This window comes from Equus quagga, chromosome 5, assembly GCF_021613505.1.
Source record: "Equus quagga isolate Etosha38 chromosome 5, UCLA_HA_Equagga_1.0, whole genome shotgun sequence".
In the NCBI taxonomy this organism is placed as follows: Eukaryota; Metazoa; Chordata; class Mammalia; order Perissodactyla; family Equidae; genus Equus; species Equus quagga.
The window spans coordinates 117,256,305-117,274,057 of record NC_060271.1 but is presented as its reverse complement, the minus strand read 5'-3'; the positions used below and the strand labels follow the sequence as shown (position 1 = coordinate 117,274,057).

Genomic DNA, 17,753 nt, shown 5'->3' with positions numbered 1-17,753 from the left:
ATTAGAATCATATCCATTTATAGTTTTTCCAATAGTTATGTTGAAGTCCCAGTGCAAGATGCATGTGGAAAGCACTTCCCATTGCCCCAGATAATGTTATATTTGGTTGTGGTTTTGTCCCCAGTACCACTATTTCCGAGACATGTTAGGGAACTTTGTTTTGAACTAACCCCTGGGAGATGCTTTTGCTGTGCTAGTGGAGAAGCTGAAACATAGGGGCAATGACTTGTTTAAAATTAAAATAAAATTTTGCCTTAGCCAGACTTAGCTATAGGAATCTGAATGCCCAGGATCACTGGCTGATCTGCCTAAGTTTACTGAAACATTTAGAAAGGAGTAGAAGGGACATTCCTGAATTCTTCCTTCTCTAGCTTGGGTATCAGCTACTTAGTACCATTTAGATAGATGTGCTTCAGCCCTGAGAAAGATTGTTAAGACATCTGCTGTTGAAACTCTTTTCTTCCCTTTGGGGAAGGATGTTGGTCCTTCCTCAGAGTCAGACAGAATCCCATCTGGGCCATCCTCCCAGTTCATGGGATGTTTCACCATATTTAGTTCTAGATTCTCTTCTGTACATCTCATTTCTCCACGTGCAAACACTTAGCCAGGGAGAGTTCTGACAGTGTAGATCTGAGTGGGTGAAGCCATTCTTGTGGAAGGAACATGGCAGAAGTAGGCTCAGGAAGCCCACTCCACCACCTCAGGTCTGGCCCAGACCAGTCCCAAGGCCACAGGGCAATCAGCGTAGCCCAAAGTGACCTCCATGAGTGAGAGAACAAAGAGGGACCCTTCAGCTTAGAAAGACCAAGTGAGAAGAGAGAGGATCTGTCTATGTATTAGTTTCCTATTGCTGATGTAACAAATTACCATGAATTTAGTGGCTTAGAACAACACAGATCTGTAGTCTTACAGTTCTGGAGGTTGGAAGTCCAAAATCAGTGTTAGTGGGTATAATGAGCTGAACTGTAGCTCCCAAAAAGTCCTAATCTCCAGAGCCAGTGGATATTACCTTATATAACAAAAGAATTAATATTACCTTCTGTGACAAAAGGTCTGCCTAAGTTAAGAATCTTGAGAGGAGGAGCTTGTCCTAGATTATCTGGGTGGGGCCTGAATGCAATCACATACACCCTTATAAAAAGGGGGCAGAGAGAGTTTTGAGAGAGAAGGAGACAGTGTGACCACAGAGGCAGAGACTAGAGTGATGTGGTCACAAGCCAGGAATACCTGGAGCCACCGGAAACTAGAAGAGGCAAGGTAGATTCCCCCAGAGCCTTTGGAGAGAGCGCAGCCCTGCTGGCACCTTGACTTTGAACTTCTGGCCTCCAGAACAGTGAGAGAATAAATTTCTGCTGTGTTAAGCTGCCTCATCTGTGGTAATTTGTTCCAGAAGCCACAGGAAACTAAATACAGTGGGTTAAAAGCAAGATGTTGGCAAGGCTGTGTTCCTTCTGGAGTATCTGGGAAAAAACCTGTTTCCTTGCGTTTTTTGAGCGGCCTGCATTCCTCGGCTTATGGCCTTGCATCACTCCCCTCTGCCGCGGTCATGTCTTCTCTCTGACCATCCTGCTTCCCTCTTCTAAGAACCCTTGTGATTACCTTAGACCCACCTGGATAATCCAGGGTAATCTTCTCATCACAAAATCTTTAATTTAATTACATCTGCAAAGCCCCTTTTACCATTTAAGGTAACATATTCAGAGGTTCCAGGGGTTAGGACATGGACATCTTTGGGGGCCTACCACAGTCTGTATAATCCTAACGAATGTGGATAGGAATGCTGGATCTGTTCACCACATCCTTGAGTGTTCAAATTACGTGCCACTCCTTGAAGTGAGGAAGGCGGTATCACAGGAAACACTTCTTTATGCAGAGGTGGAATTCATTACCCTCATGGGGTCTTCTAGAAGGGCCGAGGTCTGCTGTGGTAAAAAGATGGGGCTATGAATGTGAGCTAGGCAAGGTGAAGTTCTCCCTCTAAGCTTTTGAGGTAGTGATGATGTGTGTGTGGCGGGGTCTTCGACAGCGCTCACCTTTGGTGCTTATCAAGTGGACTAGCTGAATGGATCTGTAAGGGCAGTTTATGCAGCCGTCAGTCATCAAGCTGGTGCCTGTGCAGACACAGCCCCCTGGAGATGAGCCAAAGGATGAGTCACAAGAAGTATACATGGTACTAGGATTAGAGGTAATGGGGCAAGTTCATTGTAGTGGGAGAGTTACAGGGTGTGTGGGAGACGTTATGGCTCCCATGGTAAAAGATGGAAGTGGTTCATGGGGAATGTTGTCAGAAGGGAGAGTGAAAAGCTGAAGAGCCACTGTTTGAAATGTGTTTCTATCTGGAGGCAAGAACTCAGGAGGGAGCGACCCAGTAGTAGCTGCTCTTGAAGGCGGATGGAATTACTTGAGGCGGTTTGAATCTATATCAAGACCATCAAAAGCAGAGTTCCCATTCTGCTTCTGCCTGTCTCTCCAGCTCTGGGAAATAATGATTTCTTTCTCAGAAGTAAATAAAACTTTCTACTTGGAGAGGATGAGAAAGCATTAATTATTAATGTTTATTTTCATATTTATAGATGAAAGGTATGCTCACTTCAAAGAAGTAGAGTTGGGACGGGTGAAGAGAATTAATTCTCAACATTAAAATTATCTACTAGCAAACACTCATGCATATTTTGAAAAAGTTTTTCATTGTTGAATATAAAGTTGGAGAAATTTAAAAAGTGATTTGACAACCAATAAAGGGATCAGAGAAGAGTCTATTAGGACAGAAATGTTTGTGCTCCTAACCACTCAAACTCATTTCTAGGACAAGGCGTTAGACAAAGGTATCCTGCGTGCTTGTGAAACCTGATGAGAAGTTATGGTGAATGCCTTGGAACCTTGCCAAATAATTAATGGCTTAATTCTGCTTCAGCTCCTCTTTTTATAACTAAAGGTCTGAGACTCCAGTTAATGAATTTCACTTTAAAAAGAAGCAGCTTGTTGGACACTTGCTCTAGTTTAGAGCATAAAGCTCAAGGTAAGGGACAACACAGAACCCACCATCCTGGGGCCACCTCTCTGTAGCCAACACTGCTCCCGCCTCGTAGGCAGGCGGGCCTGCTGGAGGCCAGGTCCTAACGACCAGGGCCATTGTTACATGGTGTGTCTCTTGGCCCACTAGTCTGAGCAGCCACAGCAATGTGGCACCAGTGTCTTTCATGGGACCAGCATCCTGACTTGGTGGAAGGGGAGGCTCCTCCTAGTCAGTTTTTGATACAAGGACATCCCAGCATCTCAGCATTCTGTGATGGTGTAAGGTAATATCTGTCCTCGTCTCTAGCTCTTTTTTTTTTTTTTTTAGTTTGCATATCTGAGCATCAAGAAAGAACACCGCATACATTTAGCTGCTTTTTAAATGTTGGCAAAAGGAACCAATTAGCTAAGTGGTCATTAATAGCCTTGACCCTTCAGTGAAATTTTTTTTAGCATCCATATAGGAAGTCAGCATATTTCTTTGTATTTGTTCCCCAAATTGCTTTACTCCATCACAACATTCTGGAATCCAACCAGAAAGAAAACTGAAGCTTTTAGAGAGGAGGGAGAGCTGCAATGTAAAAAACCAGGCTTTTCCCATGACTCAGCTTAGTACTGGTCAGGCCACTGACTGATGGACGGGGACGGGAGCAGTGCTGCCTCGGAGCTGCTAAGTGGCAAGATTCTGCATGTGTTCTCTGGAGCCGGGTGGTCTCAAGTGTTGTCCTGCTACTGACTTACCAGAAAAGTCTGCAAATGTGCAGACTCCTGAGCCCAGCCCAGCTCTGTCTCTCTGGGGAGAGGGTCAGGAATCTGCATTAGTAATAGGCCAGTCAGGTGCTTCTTGTGCACCCGAAATTTTAGGAACCTCTGCTCTAAAGAGTTTTCCTTCTTGAGGTCCATGGGGTTAATCTTGGCTTACAGGGCTTCATGCAAAGCCAAATGTGACCCTTGCCACTCCTTAGCATAAAAAGGATCCTGCCCCTCTTTGTGTTTCCCTTTGGGCCTGGGAAAGAGCTGTGCACTAGCTGGGCACCACTGTGTGCTGTAAGGTCCCAGCTTTATTCATTCTTGCTGGCTGCCAGGCACCAGCTTCACCACCTCAGCCTTATCATCAACAGCTATGGAATTACGGCACCCTGTTTCCCAAATTGACACAAGCAAAGCCTTGAGATGCAACTGTCTTTGCCTTTTTCATTGTTTGATGGCATTCTCAAGTTTTTCTTGGTACCCTAAGAAGAAAAGGCTATGTGGAATTTCGGATGGCTGTTTTGAAGAACATAAAGAAACACCCACTAAGCTCCAGAGCCCCTGGGCAGCCCCTGCTTGGTTGTGGTCAAGGAGAGAAGTGACTTGTCTCTACTTGAACTGGGCACTGTGCAGGTGCTGGGCGCTGTGCTTTCAATACACTGCCTTGATTAATGAGAAAAGCGATCCCCCTGTAATTCAGGGGAAAGGACAATAATGTCATGAACAGAACGAAAGGCAGGCTTGAATTCTGTTCTCAGCTTCATTGTTGACTCATCATGGTAGGAAAGTGAGTTCCTCAGTGCCTCTATTTATCCATCTATAAAATGAAGTTATTATCTGCTCCCATTGCCCAACCATGAGGTCAGCGTTGGGAATACTCTGAACTTCTCAGATGAAAGATGATATAAAACTGCAAAGTAAAGACTTGGTGTAGGAGAGAATGCTAGAAGACTGAGATGGCTGAGTGAGAGTAAAATGTAAGGATGTCAGGATTTTCTACTCTGCTACCATGGGGACTTTCTGGGTCTCCATTTGCCTTGCTTGTCTTATGAAGGATGGTGTGAATACACACTATCATAGAAAGAGAGGCACCCTAGTGCAGTGGTTAAGAGCAAAGACTTTGGGGTCACCAACCTACTGAATCAGAATCTCAGGGTAGAGGTGAGGCAGCTCCAGTTCTAAGAAATTTGTAAGGTGATCCTAACTTACACCAAAGTTTGAGGAACAGCATGCCCTCATTAGACCACTGATGGTCCCCGAAGAGGTTGTATGTTTCCACACCTCTCTTACATGCTTACGCTGTCCCTACTCTCTGAACTACCTCGACCACTCAGTCCCTCCACACATGCATCACAAGCATTATCTCTTGACTTTGCTTACTGTAAATGAACTCCAACTCTCCTCTCAAGGTCTAGATCACCTATCACCTTTTGCCCAAAGCTTCCCCTAACCTTTTCAGAGAAATTAATTATTCTTGGATACAAAAGAATATGCAGCCATCAAAGAGAATGAAGAGAATCACTATACACTGCATGGAAAAGTACCCACGACATTTTTAGAGGAAAAAAAATCACAATATTTATATTTTGGTTCTGTTTTTATTTAAACAAATAAATGTGTATATAGTTTGAATGTGTATATTAAAAGGTCTGAAGACTACACATACCTGATACCAGGAAACTTTACTTTTTTGTTTTCTACCCATCTGTAGTATTTGAATACTGCTTTTGTAATTTTTCAAATGCAATAACAATTAATTACCAAGAGAATAATTGCTCAAATAATTATAAGAGAAGAACTGATGGATCTTACAGCCTAGGATATGATGTTATCATTGCATGTGTCTTTGTCCACAGTTCAGCTGTGAGCTCCTTGATGGCAGGGGCCTTGTTTTGTTCATCTGCGTATGACCAGTGCCCAGCACTCAGCAACTGTGCAGTCCACACTTACTGAATTTATGAGATCTAAAACAGAATCTGGGGAGTCTTGGTTGATCAGCCCCAGGGATGCTCAGGTCTGCCACTGAGGCACAGCCAGTTGGTGTATCGTCCTAGTAGAAGGACAATATCAGAAAGGAATTGGTAGTGATGATTGAACCAATACTGCCTACAGCCTTGATCACAAAATAAAGAGCTTGACGGGGGTGGTAGGGAGAAGAGGACTTTGGGGGGTGGCAATAGGCTACAAATGGTCTGTGGGTCACTGCCATTCACTTTATTAAAAGTCCCTACTCCATAGTTATGATCCATGTCTGCCTGCTCCAAAGTAACCCCTACTCTTTTTAAAATCATAATAAAACTCCCCATTCACTTTGTAGAGCCCTAGAGAAATAAAATGAAATGGATTCGTTTTCCAGTTTCCTTAGTAGCTCCTTTCTATCTCTATCCTCCAGAATCCTGCGATCATGAGGTTGATTAAATGATCTCGCCAGAAGGCCCTGGCAACTTCTAGGCATCCATTCCCAATCTTAAATTTCTAGATCAGACTCTCAAACTCTAAATTAGGCCAGATATAAACAGATGACAGCTGTTGGTGTTCTCTCCATTCCACTAAAATTAATGGACACTCCTCCCCTCCTTCCCTTACTGGAAGAACTCACTGTTGTGAATCATGCTGGACTTTCACCTTGGCCTTCCTCGGCCACACGTGAGAATTGATTCCCTGTCCTTCACCACCACCACCCCACATACATCCTTTGTGGCAACTTCCTGTGAGAAACACATGCATATAATTATTTAATCTCATGATTTGGGGAAATTGGAAGTAGTTATTACTCCTATCACTAAGAGAAGAATAAATGAGATATGTTCATATTTATTATATTTACATCTAAAAGCTATAGCAATACTTTTTGTCAAAAATGTTATTTTAAAGTCATATTTTAGGAGAAACAGGACACTCATTCTCACTAAGTAATGCTTTTAGATAATTTTTTTAAAAATTATGACCTATTCTAGGGGTTGAAGATGGATTATTTGAGGGGAAGAGAAGACAGATCAGTCAACAAATATTAAGCACCTACTTTGGGCCATGCTTTGGAATTAAAAATACAAATGTGAGACACTTCCCCTGCCCCTGAGTTCATGTTACAGTTTTAATACACTCTGCTATAGTCATTTGGTGTGTGCTGGTGACTTCCTGCCCAGTGTATGGCCAGTTGAGGACCAGCTCGTGACCCCTCTACTGCCTCCTCAGCCTTACTGACTCTAATGTTTGCCGGATTTAGGAAATAGAGCAGTTCTGGTCCTTTATTCTACTACTCTAGGCCCGGCTTGCTTCTGACCACTGGTTGCGTCCAAAAGTTCATGTCTATAAGGAAAGCCAGAACTGTAATGGGAATCTTGAGAACCATGCTCTCCTGAAAAGGAGGTGGGCTTCTCCTACAAGATAGAGACTTATTGAGAACATTGACTTTAAGGAATGCTTTCAGGATACCCCAGGATTTGGCCAGAGCCCTAATCTTTGTGGGTGGGAGCTGTCCAACATTTCAGCATACTTTTGCATCTGCCTACTTTGCAAGAAGTGTAATGATGATCTGGCTGTTTTGAATGTTTTATTGTGAGTCATGTTCTTAGGGAATTGACACAGTTCAGGATCTAGCCTCTCAGGCCTTTAGATCTGATACTTTAATGATTACCTCTCCTTAAAGTCACTGAGCCCTGAGAAAACTGACTTACATTTATTTGCTCAGGCACATTTATAACAGAAAGTAAATTTATTATAGCAAGGGGTATACTTCTTCCCTATATTGTGGTGCCCTGAAAACCAGGAAAATAATCAGAGCTCGCTTTGTGAGCACAAAATCAGAGCAAATAGAGTTGGAAGATGTTAAGAAATTATATATCATCCTCACTATGGTCAAGCTTGATTAACTCTCCCCTCTCCACTAGAAGAGACACTGTCCTGGTGACCAGAATACCAGTGTCGACTAAACAGAGTGCCACTCCATTGGACAATGTCAAAATTTCACTAACGTAGTTTTAGTTTCCAGTCATCCTTTTTTCTGTATTCCATAGTAACCATCCCCTTTGTTTGTAATTACCTTTGCAACCAGATTCTACATCATCTTACAGTTTTTCCAAGTTTGCAGCTTATTTTGCGTTGATAAAGGTGCTGCCTTGTGACATCTAGGGAGACACTGGCCTTATTTACAGTATCTCCAAGTCACACTATTCCTTCTGATAGGTAATCCTGTCTATAACATATAGATACTTGTTAGCAGGGGTCAGCAGACATTTTCTGTAAGGGCTAGATAGTAAATATTTTACACTTTGCAAGCTGTACAGCCTCAGTCAAAACTACTCAACTCTGTTGTTGTAATATGAAAGCAGTCCATAGACATTAGGTAAATGAGTGAGCATGGCTGTGTTCCAATAAAACTTTATTTAAAAAAACGAAAAAGAGGCTCTAGCTCAAAATCGCTGACCCCTGCTTATTAGTCATATATGATTCCTGACTTCAAGGCACTTATCTATTTGGGAAGATGTTGGGAAGAAGTTAAATGACAATATAAAGGATAGATTGGTAACTTTAATGTTGTATGGCAGGTTATATATGTACTTAATCACCAAATGAACTATGTAAACTCATAAAATTCACTAAATATAGAGGGGTAAGAGAATGCTGAAGGCTAGAGAGGTCAGAGAAGACAGTAATAGAATCAGCATCTGTTGGAAGGGACCTTAAGAGGTCATCTAAAAACTAAAATCTCACCTTGTCTGGCCTTCAGTCTGGGTCTTGACCCCACTAAGACATCCCTACAAGGGCGTCATCCAGCTTGAAAACTTGCTGTGATAGGACCTCACCCTTCCTGGGATAGCCATGCTGCCTTTAACTAGCTCTGCTGGAAATTTTTTCTTCAATAGGTCAAATCTGTCTTTCTGTACCCCCAACACTTAGGCCACAGTTTGACCCCTTGTGGCCTCGGAGAAGAAGTCTAATCCTTACTCTTCTCCTGGTAGCCCTTCACATGATTAAAGATAGTTCTCGGGTCACTCTGAGTTTTTCTTCTATCTCTAAGCTAAACCCCAAGATTCTCCAATAGATCCTCGCATGGCCTGGATTTGAATCTATTCACCACGTTCACTATCATGGTTGCTATCCTCCCAACACGCTCCCACTTGTGAATGTCATTCCAAAAGTTGGCTGCACAGCAGTGAACTCAGTATTCCAGGTGTGGTCTGACAAGCCCAGAGCGGAGCAATTATCACCTTCCTCATCCTAGAAGAAGGACTTTATAATTATATATCTGGTTTCAAACCAGTTCTATTCTTACCAGCTGTGTTACCTTGGGTAAGTTACATAAGCTCTCAGAGCCTCAGTTTGGTTCTGCTAATATCGGAGAACATACCATGTGCTGGGCACCATACCAGACAATAGGGATGCAGAGGCTTAATTCTAGCCCTCAAGAAGCTCATAGTGAAGTGGAAGAAATAGATACCGTAAGTACTGTCTGCGCTAAAAGTACACCCGCACAGTATTACAGAAACACCTAGAGGGCCAACCTAACCCAGCCCAGGGGAAAGGGGTGGGAATCAGGGAAAACTTTCCAGGGGGGGCTGACACTTGAGAAGAACCTTGAGATTAGGTGGCATCTTACAGTTGAAGATCAGTAGCAAGGAAGGGAAGGCATTTCTGACAGAAGAAAAGTGTAACAGAAAGCTCCAAGGCGTGACTCAGCTGGTACCGTGCCTTAGAGCTGGAATCTGGAATGGAAGGGGGAGTGGTAACAGGAGGTGGAGCTGGACGGGCACCCAGGTACCAGTCATGGGGTGTGCTGGGGGCAGTGGGAGGACTTCAGATTGGGGTTGCTTTAATGGTAGTCTGCAAAGAAGTGGATGTGAAGCCTGTAAAATGGGGCTAGTGGTACGTTCAGCACAGGAGTACCTTACCATGTTGTGAGGAGTGGATGAGATGAATAACATGCACAGTAGGGTCGGGCCCGTGACCGGGGCTCAGTCAGTGGTGATCCTATCTCCCAGCCTCTGCCAACATAACCTTTTGTCAGTCCCATCACAATGGCAACTCAAATCGAGCTCCTTACTGAGCTTAAAATCCTTATATATGCACACTGTTGTAAATCCTGATGTCTCTGCCACATCTCTTCCTACGGCTTGGTTTTTAAGATCCAAGTGCACAAGCTCATATGTATTTCTTTTGAGTGGTTTAGCTTCTTGCCACAGCCTGTCACAGTAGTTTGGGATCCTGATTCTCTCAGCCAGTGCTCGTGGAAATAGTGGACCATGAGCTTCACCTTAAAAGGAGGAGGGCGTTCAGGCACAAGTCAGGGCAGAGGGGGTTTCAATATTGGGAAGACTGGCAGAACACCAATCTGAAGCTGAGGGTTGAAGGGATGGAGAAGTCAAAGGAAAGAATGAGGGGAAAGAAATAGAGTGAAATTGTGAACACCAGACGGAGAAGTTTGGTCTTTATCCTATAGAATCCTTATAGATCAAAGAGCCCCTGGAGGGTTGGGGGGGATGGGATTAAAGCAGTGTTTTTGGAAAGTTCATCTTACAATGACAGGCAAGGGAAATTGAAAGGAGACTAGAGGCAGGAATAATGTTGAGTCACAGAGGGACGACAACCTGGACAATGATGATGTCAGTGAGAATGGAAGGGAGGAGATGGATGAGAAATATCAATGACTTGACAACTTGGCCGAAGTGGGAGAGGTAGGATTAGATTCCAACTACAAGCACTTGTAACGTGGCATTTCATGCATCTTTGCAGATTGTTTTTTAGCATTTTAGGAGATAATAAAGTTTTAAAATATAAATTCTAATGTTTTACCATTAAAACATTTGTTCCACATTATCATTATTAATATTCTCATTTCAATTTTGAATACATTGCTCTATTTTTAAACTGCAGTTTGGAAGAAAAAAATTAGTTTTTCCAAGCTACTAAATGTTTCTCCTAACTCTTAGTTGTTGAATCTTAAAGATTCCACAAGACCTTAATTTTTGAGATGCAAGTAACACATTGCCACTTATGTGTATGGATGGCTGATTTTCCACATAAGTTTGTGTGTTTGTCAGTATTGTGCTTTATCTAGATTAATAAAACAATTAGGGCCGGCCCGGTGGCGCCATGGTTAAGTGCTCACGTTCCACTTCGGCGGCCCGGGGTTCACCGGTTCAGATCCCGGGTGCGGACATGGCATCGATTGGCAAGCCATGCTGTAGTAGGCGTCCCACATATAAAGTAGAGGAAGATGGGCACGGATGTTAGCTCAGGGCCAGTCTCCCTCAACAGAAAGAGGAGGATTGGCAGCAGATGTCAGCTCAGGGCTAATCTTCCTCAAAAAAAATAAAAATAAAAAATAAAACAACTTGAAAATGTACTTCAGTAACATCAAGCAAACATTTGCCAGGAGTGTACTGTAAGACAGGTGTTAGGGAAGGGGGTGGAAAGACATGGTCTCCACTCAGGAAGCTCACCACAGAGCAAGGGCAAGCAGCCTGTGAACAGATAAGTACAGTCAGGGTCATGTGAGATATGACAGATGTGCAGGTACAAGGCTATGGAGGCCCGCTGTGTCCTTGTTATACCGGGGCCAGATGAGACAGGAAGGAATGGAAAAAGGAACAAGGGAAGACGGGAAAGGAGAAGACTAAAAGATTTACAAATGGGGCAAAAAGAGTGAGGAAGGGCAGAGGTGAGTACAAGAAAAATAACTTACCCTTTGTTACACTAGATAATGTATAAAGTATTTTCAGATAGGGTCTCATTTGATTCTGCAAGAAGCTTAGGAGAGAGCAAGAAAAGAGAGATGGGGAGGAGGAGATGAGAAGCGAGACCCACAGTGAAGAGGAGAGAGAGAGATGCGCTAGGAAGAGCTCAGAGCCCCTTGTGACCTCCTGGGCCATCCCAGAGGATAGCACCCTGCTGGTGGAGATGGACCTCAGCAGGCATGATTAGAAGCTGGTGGGGAGGGGCCAGCCCCGTGGCCGATGGTTAAGTTCGTGCACTCCGTTTCCTGCGGGCCAGGGTTTTGCTGGTTCAGATCCTGGGCACAGACATGGCACCACTCGTCAGGCCACGTTGAGGCAGCGTCCCACGTGCCACAACAAGAAGGACCTACAACTAAAAGTACACAACTATGTGCTGGGGGGATTTGGGGATCAAAAAGCAGAAAAAAAAAAAAAGAAGATTGGCAACAGTTGTTAGCTCAGGTGCCAATCTTTAAAAAAAAAAAACAGCTGGTGGGGACCTTTTAAAACCAGAGAAACTAGCAAGAGTGAGCTGGAACTACCACTTCAGAGAAGTCTGAACCAGCCAGACAAAAAGCAACAGAAGCCTTAAAGTGGTTACTTTGGCAACTATTGTCAAGGACTTCTTACTGCCTGACCACAAGCTTTCTCCATTACTTCTCTACCCTGTTTCATTGTTTTAAAACGTATTTTATTGGTTTTTTTCTCATCACAAAAGTTATACATGTTCATTTGGAAAAACTTAGAAAATCCAGGTAAACTCAAAGCAGCAGTTCAAAATCCCCTATAGCCCTACCATCAGGCAGAACCATGATTATTATTTTAGAATGTGTATACCTTTACATTATTCTTCTATGCCTATTGATATATTTTTGCTCTGTAATATTTTCCTGCATTTAATATATTGTAAACATCTTCCCATGTCTTTATCAGTTGGGATTGTGTTCTGGCAGAAGTAACAGCAAACCCTAATAACAGCTAACCATGTTAGTTAACAGCAAGCCCTAACCCAAACTAAGACTGGCTTAAACAAATAATAGGGGGTATTTTTCTCGCGTGACAGGAGTCTGGAATTGGGAGGTGCAGGCTGGTAAAACAGCTCAAGGACATCATCAAGGACACTCCAGCTCCTTAGCCTGCTGCGTGTTACCTCATGTCTCAAGGTGGTTCTTAGCTGTAAGAGAGGCTGAGAAGCAAGTATTCCATTTTTCTGGCCTCTCTAGTGTAGACAGGCGAAGGAGAAGGGTGTTGGGGAGGGGTGCTGAGTAAGCCAGCCAGTGGTGCCAAAGAGTCATTACATGTTCTTCTGTAATATTGCTCTCTTAAGCAGCTGCGTAGTTTAGATGTGCCATGATTTATTTAACTGTTCATTATTGTTCATCAGTTCAGTTGTTTTCCAGCTTTTCATTATTATAAATATGCTTATATCTGAAGTTTTATACATACCCGTAATTATTGCTTTAGTATAAAATTTCTAGGAGTACAATTAAGGTCAAAGAGTATATAAAATGTAAAGGCTTTTAATGTCTTTTTTTTTGTTTTTACCAAATTGCCGTCCAAAAAGATTTTACTAAATTACTGTCACCACCCGTGTTTAAAAGAGTATATTTCCCTGGGCTCTCAACGACAGGGTTTTGTTTGCTTGTTTGTCATTAAGCTATTATCCTATGACCATTATGCAGATTTAACTTTGTCTGAGCCCTGACAGACTCTGAAGTGCCTAGCAGCCTCTGGGAACCCAGAGCAAGGGCCCTGAGAACCTCAGGCAGCCCCCGCCCTTCTCCACTGCTGCCTGGAGGTGCCGGTCTGCGGGTGTCCTGTGCTCCCAGGAGGCTGGTGTGGGTCGTCATCCTGACAGGCATTGCAGAGGACTCGTGATATTTCTGGTGAGCATGTACCTCACTCCTCTACCTTCATTTTGAAAGTCCTTCCTGCCACTGTGGAGTCATCATCTGTCCACCTTAGTCCTAATTCAAGGCCATCCTGGCTTGTCTGGGACTGAGGTGCACCTGGGATCTGGCCTCTTTTGAAACAACCCTCCCCACATCCTCACGGTTCACTCTGGCCTGATGTACCTGAGGTGAGGTAGCCTTACAGGCTAAATCATCTCTATGCACATAGTAGGTGCTGAAATATTCATGTGTGTAGGCATATAATCACATGTGAACAAATGAGTGAATGATGAATCCAAGCAAGACTTGTGCTCAGTGCAGGAACATAGGCCAAATCCCAGTACCACGCCATCACTCCTCTAGGGAAAAGAAAATTCTGGAATTCTGATTCCAGGAAGGAAATGATGAGCATTCTATTTTGGTAGTCCCTTCAGGACCCTACCATGACCTCCAGAGAGGTGACACCCAAAGTGTGAGAAGTACTGTCTTAAGGAAGCTGAATCCTCTGTGAGCTTTCCTTATTGAGCACAGTTTGAAGATGTCAGTTATTATCGCCACGAGGGGAAAAGAAAGGAAGAGAAACTAACATTTATGAAGCACCTATTGTGAATCCAGCTAAAGCCAGGATCGTGATACCCCGGCCAGTCTCTACTGTCAAACGTCCAGCCCAGGGCTTCTCCCCATGTCCCTCACTTTTCCCCACTGCAGAATGCTGCCTCAATAAGATACCCACAACATAAACCCCACACACAACCTACTGTATCTGATAACATTACAGTCCCCAATCGCCTTATTCCTACCCAATTACATTTTTACTGGCCCTATGTCAAAGACATCAAAATTCACTGTCAGAATTGCATTACCGACCTCCGACCAATAACCATAACTAACCCAGACTGACTAACATGGGGTTCTGTGGGGGCGCCCCGCTCAGGTTAGCTCTAACCTTCACGACAGTCCAGCAGCATGGGTACTTAAAAATTACTAGTAAAGTTGATCATTTTTCACATGTTTGTTAGTCACTTGTACTTCTTCCTCCATGAGTTGTCTGTTCAGAGCATCTGTGTTTTGGGTGTCTGTGAGCCACACACATTGTGATGTCGAAAAGGCATTTCTGTTTTTACAATGAAAAAGTAAGGCCCAGAGAGGCCTCCTTTGCCCAGAGCCCAGAAGACTGTGAGAGGCAGAGCTGGAATTTGGTTCTTAGGAGTCTTTTTCACCACCTTTTTCATGCACCATGCTGCCTGTCCACGTGCCAACATATTTCTTAAAAAATATGCCATAATGCTACCATTTTGGTAGTGCAATTACAGTTTGCTTTTTTTAATTCTCTATTTCCCCTACTTTCAGCAGAATCTTGGGAAATTCTAAGACATTATCTCTTTCTTAACCCTTTTCCCCCATTTTCTAGGCAAAAAATATGAGAGGAAAGTTTGCTGGATAATGTCTAGCTTTATCTTGGTGATATGCATTTTCTCCATTGTTACCAAACTTACTCTGTTTCCATCTCAAAATACACTTTAGCACAGTTGGAGTATGCTAACAGTATTTTGCTTTCTTTTTATAATTATCTTAGGTGAATCTTCAAAATCTTCATATAGACATTTTCTAGTATCTCAAGCTTAGAATTACATGGAATATCAGAATTGAGTTAAAAAGTAACTGCCACATGTATGTCTGGGATCAGTACAATCCATCCCAGGAGCCTGGGTCTTCAGTGGAAGGTGGGAATAGTGAGAATTTATCATTGCGATTTCCAGATGTTTATTAGACATGACCACTTGGATTACTTGTGGGTTCCTCAAACTCTATAGCCCAAAATGGTTCATAGAAGAATAAATTTATATGGGTAATAAAAATGGAAATAATGTTCTCCCTCACTAGTAATCAAAGCAGCATTATTTAAAAGAACGAAAAAGTTGGTTTTTATTGAAGTAACAGATTTTTAAAAATAATAATGCTCTGTGTTGGTGAGAGTGTGTTGAAATGAGCATTCAAATTTCTGGAAGAAAAATAAAAGCTTTTTGGAAAGCTGTTGGGCCTTAAAAAATGTGTCATGCTCTTTAACACAGTAATTCCCTGCCCAAAGAGATAGTATTATATGTAGGAAAAAATTGGATGTTTGAAGATATTAATTCCAGTATCATCTAAATAGCAAAAATGTCCACCAATTGGAGAATGATTTAATAATAGCATGGAATATTATGCCCCATTAAATATGGTGTTTCCTCATATCCTTACCTATTCTTTGATGTGTTTACAGTATGATACTAAGTGAGCTCCTGATCTTTACCTCACCCTCAAACCTGCTCCTCCTTTAGTTTTCTCCATCTTTCCAGGGGCTTGGGCCAGAAACCTTGGGGTCATCCTTGACCTCTCTCTTTCATATCCCACAACCATTCAGTTCCACCTTCAGCAGGATTTTCCCTACTTTCCAGGCCTCTTGTAAAGCATGAACTGAAAAGGCTTAAGGAGAAAGGAGAGCAACCTTGACTCCCCTTGAGTGGATACGGTTTTGGTTCTTGATTCAAGGCCCAGTTTTTCTCCTTGAATCTCTTTCCTAGAGCAGAAACCGATGGGCCAAAATGACCTCATTGAGAACATGACATCTAAAGTAGGGCAGCAGGATTCCGAGGTATTACTGTGATGAATGGGAATATGTGGGGGAGAAAGGACTCACTGGTGGTAAGCCTACTTGTGAGAAATGTTGTGCATTTTCAGTGAGCTACAAACATTGTATACCATGAAGGACCGTCACATTTAAAGGAAACTCTGAAACCAAGTGTGCAGAAGCCTCCACCATCTTAGCTGCTGGGCTGTTGCCCTTAGGAGAGGTGAGTAGGCTTTGCCACAGGTCAAGAGAGACTGCAGTAGACTGTTGTCTGGTGATCCCCATGAAGTTGAGTCGTAATACCAAAGGTTTGTCCAGATCACACATGTACCATAGGTAGAAAGGTTTGTGATAATTAGGTAAGCCCAGAGTGAGGGGTGGTTGAAGGGCTAATTTAACTCACAAAAGATTCCTAAGGAAGAAGTTTGCATACCGAGGACTTGGTTAAGTTGTAAGCATGATGATTTCAGAAGGGGCCAGCCCTGTGGCTGAGTGGTTGGGTTCCCGTGCTTCCCTTCAGCAGCCCAGGGTTTCGCCGGTTCGGGTCCTGGGCACAGACGTGGCACCGCTCATCGGGCCATGCTGGGGCGGCGTCCTGCATGCTGCAGCTGGGGTGACCCATTGCTAAAAATGTGCAGCTGTGTACCAGGGGGCTTTGGGGAGAAGGAGGAAAAATAAGTCTTTAAAAAAAAAACAAAAGAAAAGCTGGAAAGTTTTGAACGGCCTATGGTCTGTCAGAAGTAAAGGATTTCCCACCTTGGGATAAATCATGTCCTGGGTGATGAACTTTACTTTGACAAAATTCTAACTTCTCTTTGAAAACCTTCTGTCCTTTCTGAAAGAAAACAGTAGACAGCTGGACTCTGTCTTAGAGCTTACCTGTCTTTAGAACACAACAAAAGGTCATCCACAAGAATAATCATAGGGAAATTTAAAGTCGTTGAGGTTGTGGTTAAGGACTTAAGAAGAGTAGAAGGGGCCTCAGTAAATCTTCGGGGCATAACAGTCCAGGTATATTGTTAATTTTTCCCAGAAGAAGGAAAATAAATACTGACTATTTTGATCTAAAGGAACACTATAAAGAAAGCAGAACGTATATCTACAACTGTAAAATATGCAGCCTCAGGAGGCACTAGAGATAAAAGAGTATTTGCTTCTGGTCAGGGAATGACTATATTCTATTTATGGCCTCAAGGTCCTGAGTAAATCTATATTTAGATGGGTGGGGACCCATTGGGTTTTTTGACTGGGAAGGTAGGGGTCTTACAAGGACTGTTCAAGGTGTGATGAGTCCTTTCTCTATTATGCTTTTGACTATTTGTGTTAGCCCACCTTTGGCTTTAAGAGGGTATTGTTCACGTTTTGGTAGAAATTTAGACAGGTCATTCTGAACCTTAATAGATTCAGCTCCAATAATCCTGCAAACAATGGAATGTTTGAAACTTTGTCTCCTTTTTGTTCTAAAGTGCCTCAATTTTGTTCATATTGAAGGCCCCCCAAACTGGCCACTATAGTTCTAAATTATCCTTGGTGAAATTGTGCCATCTAGAAAAATAAGTTCACAAATCGGGGTTATGGTAATGCCTATAGTAATATAGTAAAATAGTAATATAGTAATGCATTATAGTAATGCGTGTAAGCAGCAGGAGTCTGGCCTGGAGGGGCACAGACTTAGGTTAGACTGAGACGAACCCATAATTTGGGGAATAGTCAGTCCAAAGAGTCGCTTGTGGGCCTGGGTCTCAGTCTACCTGCCAAACCTAATGCTTC

The 17,753-nt window shown here is 43.0% G+C and overlaps 1 protein-coding gene across 5 annotated transcripts in view; it reads left to right on the top strand.

Moving 5' to 3' along the window:
• The window catches only part of MAPRE3 (microtubule associated protein RP/EB family member 3), a 51,803-nt gene that overhangs the window by 18,140 nt on the left and 15,910 nt on the right, over positions 1-17,753 (top strand). The window contains exon 1 of one of the 5 annotated variants that reach the window (XM_046662145.1): positions 13,348-13,366. The exons of 3 other annotated variants lie outside the window; for them this stretch is intronic. The gene's annotated coding sequence lies outside the window, so the exon portion shown is untranslated. Of the gene's footprint in view, positions 1-13,347; positions 13,367-16,188; positions 16,207-17,753 lie in introns of those variants that run through there. One more of the 5 variants, XM_046662146.1, reaches the window with a different exon arrangement.